Genomic DNA, 23,541 nt, shown 5'->3' with positions numbered 1-23,541 from the left:
TAAATGGTCTAATACTCATTTTGAGAAATATGGACCAAATCTAAAGGTCTTATCTTGAGAATACTTAATAAAATCTCCTTTAGGTTTCACACTATTCTCAGTAATCTTTAATTTGTCTAAGGATGAATTGAGATTTTCAATTTCATTCTTTGAAACTGTACTAATTTTGGATTCTATCTTATCAAGCTTTTCCATAATATCCTTTAGCATTTCTAGTTCAATATTATTTTGAACTATAATGACCGTATCTGGTACACCTGGTGCTATGTATTTGGTTATACCTACGTTTTCTTCTGGTAGATCTCCCCAACACAATTCTTTCAATCTTTCTTTGATTTTCATATAATCTATACTACAAGAGAGACTCATAATCCAAACAACCTTTTGGTTAGGTTCTCAAGATTATCTATCTTAATATCTATTAAGGATGTCTTTTTCCTAAATTCTTCAGCATCTTGCTGCCTTTGAAGGCTCATCTTTTGGGTTTCGGCTTCTAATTTTTCTAGACTTGCTAAAGTCTGTCTTTCTATATCTTTTGGTTCTCTTAATCTTTTATGTAAGTAACAGGTTGCAAATATGTAAGTAACAGGTTGCAGCCGGGAATATATAAAGGTTATATTAAAACCTTTGTTATATGGATATATATATATATAAATATATAAAGGTATATATATATAAACCTATGTTTATATATATATATATATATATATATATATATATATATATATATATATATATATATATATATATATATATATATATATATATATATATATATATATATATATATATATATATATATATATATATATATATATATATATAAAGTAACTAAAGAAGAAAAGAAAATAATAAAAACAAAAGGGAAAGTAGTGAATTTCCCCACCACAAAGATTGAAACAATAATTCCAAAGCCATAAGGTTGCCGCATTAGGGAGCGTTGTATAGGTTTGGCAGGGATCGTTGTCCGGGAATCAGATAGTCTACGGAGCCACCCACAATCGAATCCTAGGGATTCTGCAGTAAAGTGGGGACTACTATACGTTTTTGTTTCTACTTGAGTTAAGAGTAATATCTTAGAATTTTTTTTAATTATTTTTTAAAAACACTTCGATTTACCTAAGAATGAAAAAATAAAATGGACTAATACCTCCCCGGCAACAGCGCCAAAAACTTGTTTGTGAAATTAAAAGTAACTGCAAGCGCACGGTATTGTGTAGCTAACGGGTCGATCTCAAGGAGATATGCCACTTTAGATATAACTTTTTAATGATAATGCAAGAGTGCAATGATTCAAATTTGTTAATTACTTAATTAAACTAAATGAACGGTCCTAATCCATACGTCTAATCCAATCGAATTGAGACAAAAAATAAAGCAAACATAATCAACGCATAGTTAATAAAGGCAGAAAAAAATGTGAATAATAAATAAAAATAAAAGGGAAGTGATCCGAGTGTCAGCTCTGGATCTAGGGAAGTATAATTATAATGACTTTGACCATGGACCCTTTGTCATAGCTTATAATCCACCGATCAAGGGAACAGATATTAGAGAAAAAGAAATTGCAAAAAAGAAATAATCAAAGCAATAAAAGGAAAGGGAAACCTTAACCAAAGAAAGGCACAAATGTAAGCATGATAAGCATGCATTTACCATTATTTATTTGATTTAATTCCCCATACTTATTTAATTAAAGAGAACTAATTGAGTATTTTTGTGTATTTTTTAGGAATAAGGAGATTTTGGATATTAGAGATAATATGGAGTAAAGTTGGCAAATATATTAGATATTGGTGGATTTTAAATCATGGCATTCAATCTTACTGCTCAAGAAATCATGAAAAGTGAGATCTTAGCCAAATTGGAAATAGGTGGAGGTCTAAGAACAAAATTGATAATAAATCTGAAAATCAGGTAAACAGACCTACCTTCAGTATTTTGGGCATATCTCTCTCGTATAAGCTTGGATTTCGATGATTCAAGATGCTATAGAACGATATTGAAAATATCTACAACTTTCCATTTTTGAGTTTTTCCAAATTCCGAAAGAATAAAGGTCGAATCTACAGGTAAAGAGAAGGGATTCATTGTGTGCGGGAGACATAAAAGAGAAGTCAGCCACAGAGAAGAAAGGAGGACGGCGAATGCGGCTCTGATCTCTCTCATTGCTGAAGAAGAAGACCACATCTCTCTCTCTCTCTCTCCCTATGTTTCATCTTTATTTTTCTTATGAACTTTGTAATAATGAGTAGCTAGTTCCTTTGCTTTGGGATGTAGATGAACCATGCTTATTTCATTAAGTTGATTGTTCTATATCTTCTAGTTGATTGTGTTTGAGTTTGGCCAAAGATGTTCTATAATTCAGCGAACTAAGCGTGCCAAGCTTCCTCGAAGGACGATAGTCTTGCGAAGATAGGGCATACCTAGGAAGACCATCCCTAATTTACTTTGAAGTGTAGAGTTATATTGATTAGGGAAAAGCATTGGGGATTCGAAATCCCAAAGATCTTCACATATTCACAGTTAACGTTTTACATTAGTTAATAGATTTAGTTTAAATTTAGTTTTGTTAAATTCAATCTTAGTAACTTAGCCTTTTAGTTCCCCATAGTTCGACCCCGTACTTTCTGCTTGCTAGATTAGTATAGGATTTTATTTTTCATTGGTTAGCGACACGATCAAAGCATCTCTGATCAAGGACCCAGGGGAAAGGAGAACAATAAATAAATGTTGAAAGTAAATTGCAAAAAAGAAATAATCAAAGCAATAAAAGGAAAGGGAAACCTTAACCAAAGAGAGGCACAATTGTAGGCATCTCTGATCAAATACCCAAGGGAAGGGAGAACAATAAATAAATGTTGAAAGTAAATCCTAAATTAAGAATATGGAGGGGTAGATAGAAGCGGGAATGGAGGGAGGAGAGAAGATTATTGAAGAATGTTACTTACTTGCGTATTGAACAAACGATTCGAATCTCAACCAACCCTAACAACCAGATCTAGATCTACAATTGCTAGACCCAGAGAAAAATGAATCGTAAATCTTGAAACTTGAACTTGAATTGCATTACATAGAAAAATTAAACCTAAACATTCAATCTAGAAATTTAAATCTCACAAATGCAAACAAAGAAAACTAGAGAAAGCCTAAATAAACTGAAGAGAGAAGAAAGAGTGCTTCTACTAAGCTCTAAAACACGTTCTCCCTTGATGGAGTATGCTCTCCTTTTATAGAGTTCACTTGGGATATGAATCTTGACAGAATTTGAATCAAACTCAGGGTTCCTATCTCACTCAACCAATTAGGGTTTTGACATACTAATCGTACTGACTTAGAGAGATCAAATACATAATTCCACCGTTAGATTTGAGGATCAAGAAGTCGCGAAGCTCTCCTCCAAAAATCAGCTCGATCGGACATCGGATGACCGTTCGATGAAGGGCTTGATCGAAATTGAATAGAGACATTCAAAAACGGGATTTTTCCTTCTTTATTATCTGAATATAATTCTTTTTCCTCTTTTTCTTTCTTCAATCAAATCACAAATAGGAAATAAGACCTTGAGGTATGCTAGGACTCTTTTTTCCATTTGGACTCTCTCAATAATATCTCTGTAGATTTGATTGATAATTTATAATCTCAGTCGTAGATCAAATTTGCCTTCTTTATCTCTTAAATATTTCGGAGTTGGCCCATAATCACATCTCTAGCCCATCATGCTCCAGATCAGGCCCATTTTCGCATTTGAGAATTTGAATGGACCTCTTGATGTGTAAAATTGCATGATTCATACCCAAAACTTCAAATATTTGCTTAAATATTGAAAAGTCCTCAGAACTGCAAAAACAACATAAAACCCAAGGTAGCTCCACTCTAAGTATGTAAAATGCATGTTTTATGCCCTAAGATTTCACACATAAATGTTCTCATCATGCTACACCCAAAGAGACGGCGTTGATTATGAGGAAACTTTTTCCCCTGTGATCAGGTTTGCCTCCATCCGCCTCATATTAGCCATTGTTGTTCAGATGGACTTGGAGCTTTACCAGATGGATGTAAAGATTGCTTTTCTCAATGGAGAACTTAAGGAAGAGATCTATATAGATCAACCTCAAGGCTTTGAAGCTAAGGGATTAGAGTGCAAAGTGTACAAGCTCAAGAAGTTCATAGTTGGCTTAAAGCAAGCATCTAGACAATGGAATGTGCGCTTCTACCAAGCTATGATGGAAAATGGTTTTTTCATGCTTGAGGAAGACCATTATGTTTACATCAAGAGATTTGATGGTAATTATGTCATTCTGACACTATATGTAGATGACACACTCATGTCTAGCAATAGCAAGGAGCTATTGGAAACCATTAAGAAATGGTTGTCTTCCACATTTGATATGAAGGACATGGGTGAAGCAAGCCATGTGCTTTGTGTCAAGATTGTCAGAAATAGGAAAAAGATATTACTGGGTTTATCTCAAGAGATCTATATTGATAATGTCTTAAAGAGATATCAAATGCACAACTGCAAACCAATAGATACTGCAGTGGAGAAGTGTTTGCATTTGAGCCTTGACATGGGTCCTAAGACTTTAGGAGAAAACCAAGATGGAAAGAGTTCCATATTCTAGTGTTGTGGGTAGCCTTATGTATGTTATGATGTGTAGTAGGCCGTATATTTGTTATGTAGTGGGTTTGGTTAGTCGGTACCAATCAAATCTAGGCATAGAGCACTAGAAAGCAATCAAAAGGATATTGAGATATCTCAGAGGAAAGAGTAACTACATATTGTGTTACTAAGGATCGGATTTGTGATTAGTTGGCTATAGCGATGCCGACTGGACTGGAGTCATTGATAAACGCAAATCAACCTTTGGATATGCTTTCATGCTGAATGGCGAGGCCATTTTGTAGTGTAGCAAGAACCAGACTTGTATATCACTCTTGACCATGGAAGCAGAATATATGGCATGCTCAGCTATGGTACATGATACTATTTGGTTGAGGAGGTTTCTACGACATACTGGATTTGTGTTGACATTCAAAGAGTCTTCCCTTATCTTTTGTGATAGTATGTTAGTTCTTAGTTATGTAAAGAACTCCAAGTATCATGAAAAGACCAAACATATACAAGTGAGATATCATTTTGTTAGACACTATAGCAAGGAAGAAAGTTGTACTTAAGCACATATCTACTAGTCAGATGGTAGCTGATTCTCTTATCAAACCTATAGCCAATGATGTTTTTATTTCTCATGTAAAGTTCTTGGGCTTGCATAGATTGTGACTTATTTTTGTATTGAAACTTTCTTATTATTGAGTAATATGAGTTCATTCCAGTATTTGTTTTTCATTTTTTGTGTGATTGTGTTATTCTAGCAAAAACGTGATATGTTAATAAGCATGAGAATGGTTCACTCACACGAGCATTCACCTCTGGTGCTTTGGAAGCGAGCAGAGATGAGACGGGTTGTGAATGATCTTGTGTAGGTTGATTCATAATCATGTTGTCGCCTTGATTTTGGAATCAAGATGAGTTTCCCTATTGTGAAGAGAATCGACATTAATAGTTTTTCACTATTCATGTTGCCTATAGAAGCCAAGTGTGAGTACTTTATGTGGTGCTGGGGTAGCAACAATAATGAAACTCGAGTTAGGGCAAAAGGTGCAACAAAACTAAGATATGTATGGTGTTGGGAGAGAGATACATTCTATTGTGTATAGAATGCTCCACCATAGCATGTATATCATACTATGTGTGCTTAGCAATCATTGAAAATGAGAGGATGAATCCCTGCTCTTTTCATTGTGTGAGACCTGGACTTTATGGTCCATTATTGTCCTTAATAACTTTTGATGACGTCATGAAATGAGGGATTGATGTGGCTACTTTGGGTGTTACCTATGGTCATGATTGATTCAACTTAAAGGGGCATTACCAGGAAAGGAGTCAATCCCAAGTGTAGTGATGGTCTGGGGCGAAAGAAAATGTTTGATTCAACTGCACCTTAAGAGTATTTGCTAGCGCCAGCTGTATTAGTTATAGTAATGAACATTCTAAGGACAAGAATGTGATCTCTCTAAGGGATTGAGATACCTTTTGTCTGGTGAGTTTGAATAAATACAGGACACAGTGGTATACTAATGCTTTATTTGATGTGTTTCTTTAAGTGATGCTACCATTCTGGCTTTTTGGGAAGGTTTCTAGTTTAGGGCTCACGAGTCCAGATATATCACCAGTACCACGACCCATTTGTCAGTATGACTTGTGGATGTTGGTGTCTGAGACACAAGTGGTCTATGTATCAATGTATATATCTCGAATATACATGTGTGTCTGGGCCACATTTTGATAGAGAGATTGAATATCTGGGATATACATGTGTCTGGGACACACCGTGACAGAGAGTTTGACACCCTTGTGCAAGTGGGAGATGTTGGCATTTATTAATATGCCCAAGGGAAAAATTGGAAGTTCACTTATTGGGCGGTTACAAAATATAGGGATATATTTTGGTAACCGCCGCAACACTCAACACTCTCCCTCTCTCAAGAAACGCAAAACCAATGAAGGTTTTCTGAAGTTCTTCATCTCCTTGTTTTTGGATCTTGATCTTCAATCATCCATCCACAACGACATTTGGGTTGTGGAGTTTTTTCCCTTTCTACGTGACTGAATAGGATTTGCCGATGAGGAGCTTCGTGGAGGAATGAGAACGTGGGTTCCAAATTTCTTCTGTTGCGATCTTTCTATATTGGAAAAAAGCGAATCCAGATAATGATCTATCTCCCATCTATTTATAGAAAATAAAGAAAACTAACAATTTACATTTTAGTGGTTCAAACCCATATGACATTTTCCTGAGGGCTACCTCCATCTTTCGCATTCTCATGCATGCAATTGGTTGTAACCATCTTATCTAGCTACCCCCATAAACTATCAATCCGTACGTCGTCTTCAAGGCTAGCTGTTTTTTTTTTTTTCAAAGAATCCTGACCTAGAAATTAAAGTGATCAGCTACTGAAAATATAATCTGCAATCTTAGGTTGGTTTGATTCAATTTTGGTGACAATGTCAAATTTGATGATTCCATTGACAGTAAATTCATGCTGGTGGAGCAATGAAGGGAGAAGGTGGGGTGGTGGTGATGGGGTTTTTAATTTTTATTTTTCCCTTTTTTAGTGGGATGGTTTCACCCTTCGGGGATGGTTTGAGCAAAGTGAAGGAAGAAGATCTTCACCCACATGTATGGTTGATAATAATTGGACATGAAGGTATTTTAGTCATATCATACATATTAAATAATATTTTTGGATTTTGGTCCTCTAGGTTTGAAATTTGAAAAAAAAAATTAACATTAGAAGATCGTATTAGTTGGTTTGAGACTCATAAACAATTTATTGTATTAAAAAAACCTAACATTAGTTTAAGCTCTTCTTAAAGGACTCGCACGTAAAAAAAACACTACTTGAAAAATAAGTAATTTTTGAGAGGTTAGAAGTAATTTTTTTTTAACTTTCTAGTTTGACAGGTTAAGACTTAAGATCCTCGTTTTAACTATTTGAGAGGATAAAAATAACTTCTTTTACCTCCCTGATTTGAACCTTTCAATCAACCTTTCAGTCGCCATTTTACTATCTAAGATATTAAAACTATCATTTTATACAATTGAACATTATTTTAACTGAACTATAGAAGTTAACCATCATTGTTATTTTATTAAAAGTAACTTGGGCCACACCCTAGGGTATTCAAAAAATAAAAATAAATAAAAAAGAAGAATAAGAAGTTGTTTTATAGAAGAGAACTTCAGATTCTAAACAAAATATTGGGTACAGGAATGTGGGTTGAATAGTAGGAGAATGAAAAAGAACTTTTATAGAAGAGAACTTCACATTCTAAACAAAATCTTGGGTACAGGCATGTGGAGAGAATAGTAGGAGATTGAAACAAACTTGACTGCAATTCATTCAGAAAACATAGAGAGCATGTATATTTACAGTTCTCAAACAGCCCACTCCTGAATAATAGAAATACTACAAACGATCCGTCCCATGACCTAACTTCACTTTTCAATGCTTATTTCCAACTTCAATACGAATCCTCCCAAACTCAAGACTTTAAAAACAGTCCACAAATGACAAGATTTTGTAACTATCCTAGATATATGCCACAAACCATGCCGAACCAGAGAAGGTCACGCATTCTTAAAGGGTTTGTTTTAGACAAAGAGATCCTAAAGATCATCAGAAGTTAATGTGTACAGTCAGCTTTTTGAGGTCAGGAGATCTTACCATCTTTCAAAGTTGACTTATGGTGAGCCGCAGATTCGTCTCACTAGCCATTGAATAGGATTCTGAAATTCTGCTCTTTTCTTCCTCCAAAACCAAATTGCAGCATTGTAATTCTCATTCCTTATTGTTCTAGTGGCTACTCGCCAGTCACACTTCTCCATCTCCTCACGTGCAGCTTTTCCGATGGTTTCTCTTAACTCTTGGTTGTACAATAGAGGTTCCAGTTTGCTCAGGCAGTCCTCGAGATCACCTGGCTTAAAAAGGAAGCCTGTTTTTCCATCCTGGTCTGGGGGAATAATTTCGGGGATACCACCGGCCTGAACTGCCACCACAGGAACTCCTGAAGACATGGATTCTAAGACAACAAGTCCGAGGGTTTCTGATTCAGAAGGCATCACAAACACATCCCCACTAGCATATGCCTGAGAGAGTTCCTCTCCTTGCAACATTCCTGTGAACACAGCAGGCATGCCAGAGAACATCTCTTCCAGCTCCCCCCTGTCACAACAGTAAAAGAAAGAATTTTGTGAGCAAAAAGCAAGATGGAATGCTTTAAGGTTCTCAAATACATCTGCATTGGAAATGATACAATCTTCGTTTGTGAAACTGATAAACTCGAAGGCCTCAAAGAGTCTTAAAAGGATCAGATGGCATATGTGCAAGAGACCCATCCTAGGATAAAACTTACATTTGAATGGTCCCATCAATACTTCACATGCATACACAGAGAATCCAAAGGCTTTAATTTTGATTAGTTAAATTATTCCATAATAATTATGGTCAAATCAAACTTTTAATGGATCATGATCTGTAGCATGTAGGAAGTGTCTACGGTTCATCAAGTTAGATGCAGAATAGCATACCTATATGGTCCATCCCCAATAAAAGCAATCCGCACTTCTGGAAGCCTATCCATCACCCTGTTCAATGAAGGTTTCAGATGTCAAAGCTTGCAACCAAAATTAGCAGCAACTCTCAAACAGAAGTGTGACTACAACTACCAATCCATTAAAAAAAAAAAAGAGAAAGAGAAAGAAAGAGAAGGGAAAGGAATTCTCAGGTGAATTCAATTGAATCAGAATAAATATTATAAAACAACTGAAACCCACTTGGTACAATTGATCAACTTCTGAAGAAATCGAGAAATGATACAGAAAGTTTTTGTTTGGATAATGTGATCATCCAAATAGCTGACCTTAAACCAAAAAATACTTCTAGTTTCAGACTCTCGTCAAGCTATGGCAAACTTGGGCATCTTCTTCTTTTTCTTTTCTTTTTTTCTTTTTTTCTTTTTTTTTTTTTTTTTTTTTTTTTTTTTTTTTTGGGGGGGGGGGGGGGGGGGGTTTCTTCACACATACAACATAAAAACAGAGAAAGACTGTATGCAGATGGATAGATCAGTTCTCCATTCCGTTGCATCAACGATTTTTTTTCAGTTAATTGGAATGTCTAAAGGACCAAAACCATAGGAATCAACAAACATTAGGATCATATAACGACAAAAAGATCACTAACCAAAGAAACCACCACCATTTAAGAATAAAACTAAACTAACCTCTTTAGGAAATCCAAACTCTTCTCAACTCCCAGCCGCCCAACATGGATTATCAGCGGTTTCTCAGGTTCCCCGTCGCTGGTTTAACAGGGAAGGAAAAAGGGTTTAGGCCCACAGTCCTATCTGAAAGGGATTAGAAAGGAAAGGAAAGGAAAGGAAAGGAAAGTTAAGATACCTTAGTCTTATACGCATATCGTAGCTCCGGTGGCGAGGATGGAAACTTTCAGAATCAACACCTTTCTTCCAAAGACGTATCTTATTAGCTGTGGAAAAAAAAGGGACAATAGGAAAGAAGAAATATATAAGCAAGGAAGGAAGACACAAGTAACGAAGGAAACAAGGTTGGAATTAAATAGACACAAAGATGTGAGTGGTAATGCAATTTATTTAAGAGAAAATTTCTACCTCTTCCCTATACTTAATCTCTATTTACTCTTACTCTCCTCTCAAAAGTTTTACCTCTGGTTATCCCAAAAGAAGTAAACTTTTACCTCTCCTTCTCCCTGGGTCAAATTACCCTTTGTTTTCACCTCTTTAATCGGTTATATAGATTTTTTAAATGTTTTTCATTATTTCCCCTTACTTTTTCTCCCTATTTGTAGGCATCCATGCTTGATGTATTTTTTTTTTTTATATTGTTTTACTTTCTTCTTCTTTTATACAAATTTTTTATTTTTATTTTTCCTCCATATTTATTAAAAATTATTAAACATGATTAGATATACTTTTTATTTTTTAATTTCTACCTCTTTTATAAGAATCCATTAGAGGATAAAAAGGGTTAAAAAAGAGGGAGAAATTTTCCCTTGATTTAATTAAGAGTACAAATCAAAACATTACAAGCAGCGGTTCTATGGTGTAGTGGTTAGCACTCTGGACTTTGAATCCAGCGACCTGGGTTCAACTCCCGGTAGGACCTTTTTATTCTACCCAGAATTTTATTCATCCAAAAATTATAAAAACATTGAAAACAATTATCAGACAGTAAAGAAAACAATTCTTGTTCTCCAACAAGACTTTTTTATTTTACCCTATTGTTTATTCATCCAAAAAATATAAAACCATTGAAAACAATTATCAGGCAGTAAAGAAAACAATTGTTGTTCTCCAACAAGAGGCCATTTGACAACTAATGATATAAACAATCAGAGATTATAAGTTCAGAACCTAACACATATCACCAGATTTGTAGTCCATTTGTGTACACACATTTGAATAATTGATTGAACTAAAGGCTCCAGATTTTGATTCTGAATAAAATATTTCAAATGAATTATGAATGATATGATAAGTTGGGCAGATTGGCAATTCAAAATGTTGTTAGTATTCATTGATCAATGTAATCTTAGCCCGGGTCATATATATTAATTTAAATTCTAGCTATCTGTATTGATGTGGAAACATGGTTCACAATTAGAAAGTAAGATTCTATGGTAACTATAGAATAATGTTGCCAGGTATAGAGTGTCATTTTGACCTTCAGTTGCTTGAGCTGCCTGAAGATCCTTCGCAATGGCAGCAGAAGGTACAAGAGTAAGATCAGCAGCGGTGTGAAGAAACTCTGCCAAACAATACAAAACTTAGCAACCAACCAATATGAATCTCAAGCATAAATCTTCAAAGAGGACCAGTAAGGAAACCAACACATACTTATAACTGACCACATAGGTTGCACCAACCAACTGAAGGTGTATCTTGGGATGTACCTGCAAGGAACAGGCAACAATCCGTTCACGCTCAACAATGAAGTTAAAAATAGATCTATCTTAAATACTGATGAAGCAAGGAAATTTCTTTTTCAAGGCACGTTCTAAAATTGAGAAAAAAAAAATATAGAAAACTAACTTCTTATGATAAGTGTACACACAGGTCGCAAAACTTCAATCCCAAGAATTCAAAAGAGAACTGCCATTTTAGAGGGCAATAACATTTACGAGTGTCATGGTTGACCACAGGGCCAATACATTTTTTTGTTGCCCCTCTAACTAAATCAGCAGCCTTGACTTCAGAGGTGAATGACGAATATGTACATAATATTGGCCAGATTTTCCAGAAAATCATTTGGGTGGACATCATCCATGTGCATCAACCTAACACCCTAGCATGGGCTTACATGGCTTGGTTCAATTTTAGCCTATTAAACCCCTAGAAGATTTTTTTTTTCTAAGGATCAGAGACTCACACTGGAACATGAGTGTGGTATGACATCACAATAGGCACAGAGAGCATTTTTGAAATGGCCAGAGCACCAAATACCTGTGACAAGTCACACAAAATATCAGTGATGCAACACTTTTTTTCTTCCAGGGGGGGTGTTTGCTATCCAGTTTTCAAAATAAATAAGTTTAGTCACAAAGAGAATACACAAATACCATTATTCCAGGTGAAGATGCATGTATTATGTCAGGCTTGAAGTTGGCAACCTCAGCGATTATTCTAGGGCTAAGTGCCAGCGAAAGGGGCACCTTTTGATACCAAGGACAAGGGAAACTGCAAAAAAACTAACTGTTAGGAAGAAGAATGTGAAGCACAAATCAAATGAGGAAACCTGAAGTTTCCAGATATCAAAATAACTACCACACTGAAGTCACTGGATATGAGCCCCCCCCCCCCCCCCCCCCCCACACCAAAAAAAAAAACAGTGGAGGCAGTAACATTGATATCTTGATCATAAGTTTCCAAAAATTGAGAATTCAAATACAATTAGTTTAAACTAAGTAAATTGAAAACTATCAAGAACAAATGTGAAAGCCAGTAGGAACAAGGATATGAAGGAAAAATCAATGTCAGACAGCAAACTATAAGTTTTGGATTGTCAAAAAAAACTTGATCATGCCCATGTAAAGGTTGGGTCACCAGCCAGTTTACAAGATTCCACTACATTTTGTAATTCCTAATTGGTAACAGGGTACTTAAACTGAACCACACCCAAATAATTAAAAAAATAAAAAGGGGTGCTTAAACTAAAGTTGGAAAGTTTTACAAACCTTGAAATAAAAAAGAAAACATAAATCATAAGAACAAAAAATAATGCCAGATCTACCATATCCCTTGACTATGTAGGTAGTTCAGTTCAAGTTACCTCCTTGACCCAATTATTTTTGCTCCATAAAATTCCTGGGGTACTCCTTCATGGGTCGTTACGACCATAACCTACATCATGTATCACAAAGTCAATTTTCAGAAAATTATGTTAAGGAATTTTCTGAACGGGATTGATGTTAAAACTCGGAAGGACCCTGGAAATCAGAAATGTATTCCTCAGAGATGTAGAAGCAAGCTTTATATGAGTACCCAAATATCTGATATGAGTTGACTTACAAAAAATGAAAATTTCTCATGCTAGTAAATGAAAAGTTTTCAAATAAATAATGAACCAGCTAACCGTTGGCTTGAGTATTTCTTGAAAACAGAATGCTTTAATTTTGTTGACATAGGCACCAACTTGATCAGTGAGTCTCAGTATATGTTCACCATTAAATCTTTTTCTTCTTCCACCACCCCCCAAATGAAACAGGGTAGAATCAATAACGAAATAATAGAAGAACAAGAGAAGAAATCAGAAGCAAGGAAACGGGATAAAGGTAGAGGTGTTGATCAGCTAAAAACCTGCGCAACAACTCTTGGCAGCAAGACCATGACTTTTCATTCATAACCCAAATCCTATATCGTAGAAGACAAGCCAGATTCACAAAGAAAATAAAGTCACCTAATCAGAGCCTAAATCTGTGAACTTTTAAACTACTGAAACTTTTATCTGGTAATTGCTACTAAGGACAAATCTGATAAGATAAATAGAAAGAAAAAAAAATTACATAAACATCCATATCCATATGTTTACTACATCACACAACTTCAAAATCGACGAGTATGCTCTGTAGAATCAATACACAGAGTATGTAAAATGTTCTCTAATATCCTATAGGATGATAATACCCTTACAAGCTAGAACATCACCCTTTAGCCACATGGAATTCACACTCGAGGAAAAAGTAATATTATAAAGCTGCAGAAAAATAAATGACTCACCTCATCCCCCATCTCTCGCAAATACTTGATGAAATTTTGGAACCGATTTTTGTATCCAGACACATACCTGTAATAATACCAGCTTGGCGTCAATAGTGGACATTTCTCAAACACTAAGCAAGTAGAAAGGTATAACTGTGGTCACATATTCCCAGACAAGCAAACTGTACAGCAGTGTGTCCCAAATTAGAGCATGCAATTACAACAACTATGGATGCTGATTCCTAGAAATATAAATATGTAATGTAAGACAGATGAACATAAAGAGATAAAGGACCACTATTGGTATATAGTAATACTGTCAAAACAGGGAACCAAGCTTGCATTTGCAACTTTGCCACTGGAACCTCCTTTGATCACTACTTCCAATAACATTTCATTGCACTAATTATCAAAATATACTTGAAGAAAATAAAAATGCCAGCCTGGCTTATAGTGTTTTGTTGGACAAATATGGAACAGAAAGTGTCTTCAGTCAAATATTGCATCAACCTAGGGATGCTACTCCTCAAATGCAGCAATAGTATCGTTTTAAAATCCCACTTACCCATATCATCATTAGTTTCCTTCCCTTTGGGCATATTCCATTATTTATACATAAAACTAATAAAGAATGAACCAAAAATTGCATTGATTGGAAAGAAGCAAGGCCCCAGTTTAAGTGGCCCCAGTATGACGGTCCACAATCTGCAGGGCAAGATCATAGAACTCATCTGCCGGAAAAAGAAAAATCAATATTTTTTTCAGCAATTATGATTAACTCAGTTCATTGTCAGTCTCAATGTATGGCTTAAAAGGTACTTCAAAGGAGGTTGCACCTTAGCATATTGAAGTTTTTGACAAATACATGGTTTGGAGTCACACACCAGACATGGATAAGAACCAAGTTCCCAAATATCATACTTATGAAACTTACATATTCCAAAATAACAAATTTGATAGATGAAAATTTTCAGGAGAAAATATCTAAGAGGGAAAGAAAGGAAAGCAACCATCTTAGCTAGACAACCAAAAACAGGAATCACCTAATCTAATGCAATGCACAGAGCGTCTAAGTAAAGGTAAAACTATAAAGCTTTTGAAACGAACAGGAATACAGGATGGATTGAATCAAGGCTAGACAAGCTTCAAAAGACAAAATTTTGGAAACAAGGTAATAGTGAAGCTATATCTTACCCAAAAGAGAAAAAAGATTCTTGGCAAATAACAATGAAACCGGGAAAAATAAACGTCTAACATACATTACTGAGGAAAATTGCAGCAATGAGGACAACCCTAAAGGTGCAATTAGCTTAAGGGCTACATTGTCTTAGTACCAGTGTCCAGGCTCACCACGCTGTTCACTCTTTCCCTACATACTTTATTGCATTGGTTACTAATATTGCCATTCAACTCTATCAAGTATTAACCAAAACCCTTAAACTCTATCCCTTTACCAAGTTGTTAATAATGAGCTATTTAAGCAACTTAAGTCCTATAAGGAGGACAAAAGGGTAGAAGTGGCCAATCTCAGAATCCAGGTTCCCCTCCCTGGAAACTACTAGTGGCTCACTTTATTGACAACCTCAACACTAATGTCGCCTTTCTTAGACCATGATGGAACCTACAACCTGCCATTGCCAGACTATTCCCTCCCCAAGGAAAGAATTCAATTAAGTTTTGTAGCTCTTTAAATTCAATTTCATAGTCCTTCCACTCTTCACACAGCTAATCTCAACTGACAATTATCATCCCTCCCCAATCAGGGGGGACTTGAATTCTTTCATAGGGAGTAGGGGTTCTTAACTAGGGAGAACCATCTCACTGTTGTCCCTCCATGACCACCACCACCGATAGAATTGGTTGACCTCTTGATCATCCTACCTGTGGATAAGCAACTGTTCCAATTACAGCATCACTGTTCCACGTGGCAAAGTTGCTGACCCCAGCCACCAAATTTATCGTTAGATTGCCAATACAAAACCTTTTACGATAAATAAATATAGGTAAAGCTATGAACTTTAGAAAAATCCAGCTATCCTTACAAAATCAGTCACAATAAGAAATAAACTACAGAAGCAGTTAAACAACCACAAACCTCCCAAACTATAACAAAGGAAGTCAAAACAGCATGTTACAAACTAATAAACCCTAAATTAACGGAAATCACGACCCACTTTCCATCCAGCTAAAATGCGGTCAACAATCATCAAGAATAAATGAATCACAATCACAATCAAAACTAAAACTAAAAAATAAAAAAATCGAACTTACACAGACATTAAATGGCAGAAACAATAGAAAAGCGTAAAGGTTTTTCACTAGAAAACAAGATTAGACACTCACGCAAAGGGAGAAGGCTCTACAAACAGGGCGATGCGCCGAGGCTTGACAGCCCCTTCTATTTCATCAAGAAGAGGCGGCATCTCTTCTTCCTGTTCTGATCTAATCTCTGCGATAGCCATATTCTTCACTGAAAGAGGTGCTGAACTACTTTTACCCACCCAATCTGCTCTGCAGCAGCAGAGGCAGCAACTACTTCTTGCCGAAGCCTGAAGGCAAGAAACAATGGCAATAAAAGAGAAAATGGGAAGAGGAGAACAGTACCAGGGAGGAAGACCAACTGGGTAGATGGAGAGGAGATAAGGCTCGATTTGCAGAAGTCATTTACGTCTATTATAATTTATAGCGGGTTTTCGTGTGGTTTGTCTGGTTGATTAAATGAAAACTTGAATATCTGAGGGGTGCTTGAAGGAATCTGGACTCTTAAGCGGAGAACGCAATGGATATTCCTCGACCCACCAAAGGAATCAACGAAGAGTCTCTCGGTATATGCTGAAGTTCTTCTTCATATCTTGTTTTATTGTCTTTCTGATTTTTTGGGTAACAATCGTTTACTCTATTATTGTTTTTCTATTTCAAAGAAAATGAATCATGTGCCTCTGCCGTCTATGTACGTATTCTTTAATGTCCATTATTATATAATAACTTTTACCAAAAGAGTATTATATTATATTTTTGGCCCAAACAAAAAAAACAGTTTTATATTATAATTATTATTATAATAATAATAATAATAATAAGTGGGCCTACGTGGGAGGGTGCTACCTAACCAGAAGATATTGATGAAGAGATTAAATCATTTACTTGTCAGGGTAGAGAACAGGGTAGAGATTTGTGTTCTCCTCACTAAGTCACATTCCTCAACCACATTTTAAGTAGGGGATCCAATTCTGAATGCTAAGAAAAAAAAATTAAAGTAACCATTTCCAAATGTGTGGGGATAAGTGTCTTGAGAGCATAAACCTCTAGTGATTAAGATAGAAGATCTAGACTCTTTCAAAGATGATGATTATGTGCGACGTTAGAGACGGTTCAACTTGTACTTCGCACATTTTGGACCGTCAATTTAAATTAAATAAGAGCCATGATTTAACCGCATCATAATATGATATCATACTACTAATATATGAAGGATGGCTATAATTTTTCTTTTTTTGGGTACAAGAAGAATGGTTAAAAGAAAAAGATCGCTATAACTTTTATTCCTAAAATACTCCGGCTCATTCACTAGAAGCATATAATTAATTATGTCTAAAATTATAACTCTTTATTCTCATTGGTTTTTTATTCTAATTTTATATTAGTATTTATCATAATTAATCCTCTCCACTAACACCCAAATTTAATGCTTCTTCCATGCATAGATCCCAAGAGTCTTAATTTCATTAGAATTAAATCAATTAAAACAACTGGCACTCTTAATAAAAATAAATAAATAAATAAACCAATGGTTTTACTTCTTGAATACCGAAACGAAGCCAAAGGCTTGACAACTAGAGAAAGTTAATTACTACAAGGCATAAGTTCAGCCTCAAGGATCTCCTTCAATTCAAGAGAAACAAAGCCAAAGGTTGATCACGAATTTTCACCTTTGACACCCAATTAGCCGATTTTTTCTCCTCTCTTCTAATATTGGTGAAGAGAATGTGCCCATCCAAACCTGCCGCACTATGGAATACCTTGCTCTAATATCGCCACCACCTTTGAGGTGTCAGACTCAATCTACACCGGCCACAAGCCCAAATACACCACCAACCTCACACCCTCAAGAACAGCTAACAACTCTGCATACAATGCTGAGATGCCTAAATTTTTTTAGCAAAGCTGGCAATATATGTGAAACCCAGATACTCTTTTGTTTGTAGGTCCAAAGATCCGAAGTAGAAGTGAAAGTCAACTATGGACCATATTAGTAGAAGATCTGGTGTTCGACTCCGAACCCATGGAGATTGACGATGATGCCCCATACTTGAAGACCTTGTTGGATTTGGAAAAGAGATTGCACCTTGATGAAGAGAAGATTGGTTGATGACCTTAGAGTTTGGTTAGACATGATTTGAAGGCATTTTTCCATGCTAGGTAAGTTATAGTTTGTGTGTTTAAAAGCTCATTTGATTCCAATAAGAGATAGGCCCTCAATTCCCTAATTCAAGCTTTGCTGACAGCCTGGGTCGACTGGGCCAATCAACCCAAGGAGACTGAATTCGAGCAGAATCTTCTAATAGGGTTTATATTGCTATACATACATACGACTTCGTATATTTTGTTTCCCTTGCCTCCAAAACACCTAGAGAACGAAGGGAACTCCTCTCCAAGCCTCCATTAGTGTGGAAGAAATCTACATTCAACTCTCAGGCCTTCTCTCTCTCTTGTTCTTCAATCAAAGGTTAGTAATTTCACTTGTGTGGTATTGATTTACTCTTTCTATGATCATTCTCTTCTCTGAACTGAGATTATGAAGAAGATGTTGCATTCTTGCAATCATATCATCTACAATCTTTGATACAGGAAAAATAATTAAACTGGGTCTGCCCTTGGTTCGACCCTTGACTCCGGTCAGGAAGAAACGGACAGACTCGCATCCAAGTGGGCTGGGTTTAAAGATAGCTTGTTGAGGAAGAAACTTGACTCAGCCAACAGGCACGCTCTATTCTGTAATAATCGGAGTGGATGAATCGTTAAGGAGACGGTTAACGGCACTTACAGGAGCAAACGATCGTGCTTACTCAAATAACTGCCACGCTGTGCAGTTATTCATTATCCCACCAACGAACGGATCTATTATCAACGGATCTAATCGTTAAGATCGGACGACCACCCGAAGAAGGTTCAAGTAAATCCAACGAAGGAGATTCGAAGGTAAACACTATATAAGACATGATCTACATACAATAGAGGTATCTGAATCGTATTCCTTATATTCGTATTCGTACTTTTGCTCTGTACTCAAGCAGAGCCTTTTATGATCAGTTCATCAACTGACTTAGCCTTCGGAGGTGGACTCCCGACCCTGCGGTCGGGCCACATCTGACGATTGTTTGTGCAGCTCATTTATCCGTGATCTAAGGGCTGAGCGAATTTTGGACGCATCAATCTCCATTCATTCCTTCATGCTATGATCTTCATATTCAATTCTAAACATGTTTTTTATGATTTCTTCTTGAATCTATGATCATACTCTTATTATGATTTCTCTAGTATTATAGATGCATCTTCATTGTTGTTCATACTCTTGATTTACTGTGTTAATCTACTAGAATGAGATCTCATCATCTCTAGTCCTTCTCTTTCATTCATAGCTTGTTTTCATTGAAAACTATGTTTCCCACCAAATTAGAAAGTATGATTCTAAATTAGTAAGTAATGATTTTGATTGTTGTTTAATGTTTAAACTATGCTATTTAGTCTTAGATTACTGTTTTAGAGATTCCCTCCAAGTTTCGTAGCATTCCAGATCATGTAGAATAGGTTTCGGACCAAAAATATGATTTTGGATTCGTATTGTTCATTGGGCAGACTGCCTGGGTCAATTGGACCAATCAACCCAGCCAATCTACCCGGCATGACAGCAAGGGATTTCTTCGTCCGTTTCGATTCGTTTGATGCTTATTCTCTTAGAACTACTTCCTAATGATTGTATGATGCTATTCTAGGGTTTGTTTGCTAACCTTGGATCTATTCTCATGTCCGTCTGGAATATCATCAAATCTATTTAAGGTAAGGATAGTTGTTACCATATTAACATAGATTGCATGAATCTTAGTTTCTAAATTGGGAATCACCTAGATTTGCTACTGATGTTGTAGTTTCTATTATGATATGAATGTTGTAAGTACAATAGGATCTTAATTTTCTTATTTCCTTTATGTACTTGATCATGTATGAATACTTACTCATGTATGTTGCTTATTCATTTGATCTTGTCTTTATATATTCTTTCATTTGATGAGATATCAGTTGTGTGTGATATGACTGAATTGGGAGTGTGATTGATTAGATATGATTTGAGATTGGGGAATGTCCTTTTGACATTTCTGTCCTTGGACATCAGTGGAAATAGTATGGGATATTTCCGATGGTGCCCTTTGACGTGTTCCCGGATTATTGGTTGTCATACCTAAGATTTGTCTAGCAGTGTTTGGCTATGATTCCCTGTTATATCAGACCCGATTCAGAAGGGTATTGAGAGCGAGTAACCCGTGGTAGCAATGGGGGTTTATGGGCACTCAAGACCGGTAACCAATCCGTGAGAGGACATAAATTGCGTTGTGGATACTCGTGAGAGGCCATTCATTGGTAGGGTCGCATTTAGTAGACTTGGGCTCATGGGGGGTCAAGACCGGTAGCCAATCCGTGAAGGGACATGAGAGCTTCCCGTCTACTACTTGTGGATGACTAATAGGGTTGATGAGTCCGTAGTCTGGGACTATGCTGACTCTAGTGTGAAGGATACCGGAAAGGATCGCCCTGAGCGAGGAATGGACATATCTGGATCTGAGTTGATATAACCAAGTAGATGACTTGCATTTGGCTAGGCTTTACCCTAACATGCGCCAATACTTAGACCAATGGTGATGTGAGAGAGCGGTGACCTAAACCCCAGCCATGGAATATCCAAGAGGGATGCAAGACCCAACTTGTCAAATCCTCCTAGCCGGTACCCTAACTGGCATACCCGAGAGTGTGATCCACAGCCCCGAAGATCAAGTATCGAGGAAATCATCCTCCCACATATACAATAACATAATCATAAACAGGAAATAATCAAGGTTTAATATTATAAATAAGGTTCAAAACAAGAAGTGAATAAACAATATAATCGAGTGCCAGAAAATGATACTAGATATCCAAAGATATCAATAGAAGTAGAGAGAGGCGGAAACTCACTCCACAAAATACAACGGAACGCAGTATGTAAGTCTAAAAGAAATAACAACTAAATCAAAGGAACTAAGAAAGATAACTAAACATAAGAGTTTTCTATCCTATAGATGACATCGTCAAAATAATGGACTTCATCAATCCATTTGAGACGTTCCACCTCCACATTGTCTTTAATCGTAGTACGCAACTTGATCAACTGAGGGATCATCAGAGTAATCTTGATTGTTGCCAACACCTTGCGTGTAGTACGCTTCATCGTACTGTTAGCCATAGTAATCAGTACCTGTAGAATAGTCTAACAAAACAATGTACAAAAAGGAATGAGTTTCGAAGAAACTCAGTAAGGTAGTTAATCCATAACAACATAAATAACATGAAAGCAAACCATAAAAAGATGCAATGCAATATGAAACAAATAATGTATGTATGCATCTAAACTCTATGTATGCTGGTCTCTATTGGCAGACATGCTTTAAGTCATAGCACCGTACTTCTTTGGGTAGGTCACGCATACGGCTCCTGTTGGTAGTGGGTCCGGGATCCCTCAGGACAAACCATGGCAGGGGGTTAAGTCAACACTCTCTCTCACAACCATTTGGCATGTCAGGGTAAAGCCTAGCCCAATGCAAGTCATCTACTCAGTTACATCAACTCAGGTCCAGATACTTCAATTCCTCGCCCCGGGCGATCCTTTCCGGTATCCTTTCCACTAGAGTTCTAATAGTCCCGGACTACGGACTCATCAACCCTACTGGTTATCCACATATGGTAAACGGGAAGCTCTCATGTCCCCTCACGGATCATTTCACCGGTCTTGAGTGCCCATGAGCCCAAGTCTAGCCATATGCAACCCTCCAATAAATGGCCCCCACAATGTGATTCCCATCCTCTCACGGGTTGGTTACCGGTCTTAAGCGCCCGTGAATCCCCATTGCTGTCATGGGTCGTTCGGTCTCAATACCCTTTCGATTTGGGTCTGATATAACGGGGACATCCTAGCCAAACACTGCTAGACAGCCCTAGGTATGACAAACAATAATTCGGGAAAGCGTCGATGGACAACCCCGGAAACATCCCATACTATTTCCGATAATGTCCAAGGACAGAAGTGTCAATAGGACACCTCTCAATCCCAAATCATACCTAATCAGATACAATCCCAGATCAGTCATGACATACACAGTCAACAGTTCATCATATACAAAAGAGAATATAAAATCATGATCTAATCATTAACAACATGATAATAATCAATTCATATAAGTATGAATAATGAAAAAGATTACCTAAACAAGTGCTACTGTTCTCACAGTAGTAAATCAGAAGTAAAAGTATACAAATAGTAATTAAACTCATAGTTTCATAAAGATAGAAACCAGAGAGTATGTGATCTATGTAGTTAAGGAGATAACAGTCCTTACATTCTAACTCGTAAAGGAACTTAGAATCAAGTAAGACCTTGACTAAACCTGAGAAGAAAGTCTTAAACAAGTGTATACAATATGTTAGGAAAGATACATAGAAGGAAAGATCTTAAATCAATCAAAACAGACCAAGAATGGGGTTCTTTGTACCCATTGGTCGATCGATTGGTCTCATCGCCGTGATCGACCAACGAGAGACGATAGCCTTCAAGAATCCGAAATTTTAGAATATGATTCTGAATTTGGTGGTTCAAAAGGGTACAAAATAAGGGGGAAACTTCAATGGAAGCATCCAAGTCTATAGAGGACATCAAACCATTAATCAATTCAAGTTTCCAGGTTACAACTTAGGAACCAGAAGGTTAACCTAATTAGGTTAAATCATGGATCATGAAGGGAATATAGTATGGATCAAGGATAATGAACTAGAGGATGATAGGTTATGATTTTAGTAAAGAAAACACATTGATTGGCTGTTAACAGGGTCAATAACATATATCCAAGAAATTAGGCTTTCACCCTTTTTGGCTCCCATGAAAAAGGTTGAGATCACAAGAGGGAGGAATTAATGATTTGCCAATAACAACAAGAAAAACTAAAGAATATTAAATTTAGATCAACCTAAACATTACCCATTAGGTTTCCCTCACATGGGAGGTTATCAAAGGTTCTCCGGATGACCACACAAGGTTAGGGTTTCAAGGATTAGGGTTTCCAGGATTCATCTGGCTAGGGTTAAGATCATGATGATGATCATAGATCTCAAAGAACATGATGAGATCATGGAATAGATGGTTGCAATGGTGCAGCATCTTCTTCCTGATCTCAACCAAGAACAGAATAAAGAAACGAAAATCAGAGATAGAGAGGAAAGAGATCATAAACATACCTTTGATGCAGGAGGATGAAGATCACTTCAGTTCTTGCAAGATATCAACCAAGGATGCAAGGGAATTGCTTAGAATAGGGTTCTAACTCGTTCCAGAGGCTTAGGAGGCAGATGAGGCGAAGTATTCCCGAGACTAAACTTAAATAGAG

The 23,541-nt window shown here is 36.6% G+C and overlaps 1 non-coding gene and 1 pseudogene across 2 annotated transcripts; one reads left to right on the top strand and one right to left on the bottom strand.

Annotated features, from left to right (window-relative positions):
- Nucleotides 1–7,516: 7,516 nt before the first annotated feature.
- Nucleotides 7,517–16,743, bottom strand: LOC149023877 (sulfoquinovosyl transferase SQD2-like; annotated as a pseudogene). The gene is made up of 11 exons (XR_016171571.1): nt 16,199–16,743; nt 13,874–13,940; nt 12,927–12,997; nt 12,217–12,334; nt 12,027–12,100; nt 11,495–11,550; nt 11,322–11,405; nt 10,020–10,107; nt 9,845–9,922; nt 9,153–9,209; nt 7,517–8,787 (listed from the first exon to the last, which is right to left on the bottom strand). The product of XR_016171571.1 is annotated as a sulfoquinovosyl transferase SQD2-like (transcript).
- On the top strand, nt 10,692–10,763 carry TRNAQ-UUG (transfer RNA glutamine (anticodon UUG)). Its single transcript has one exon. It is a non-coding gene; the product is annotated as a tRNA-Gln (tRNA).
- Nucleotides 16,744–23,541: the final 6,798 nt, after the last annotated feature.

The sequence above is a fragment of the Hakea prostrata genome, chromosome 2 (assembly GCF_041222555.1).
Source record: "Hakea prostrata isolate BN-2017 chromosome 2, UWA_Hpros_2, whole genome shotgun sequence".
In the NCBI taxonomy this organism is placed as follows: Eukaryota; Viridiplantae; Streptophyta; class Magnoliopsida; order Proteales; family Proteaceae; genus Hakea; species Hakea prostrata.
This window is presented reverse-complemented; position numbering and strand designations above follow the sequence as displayed.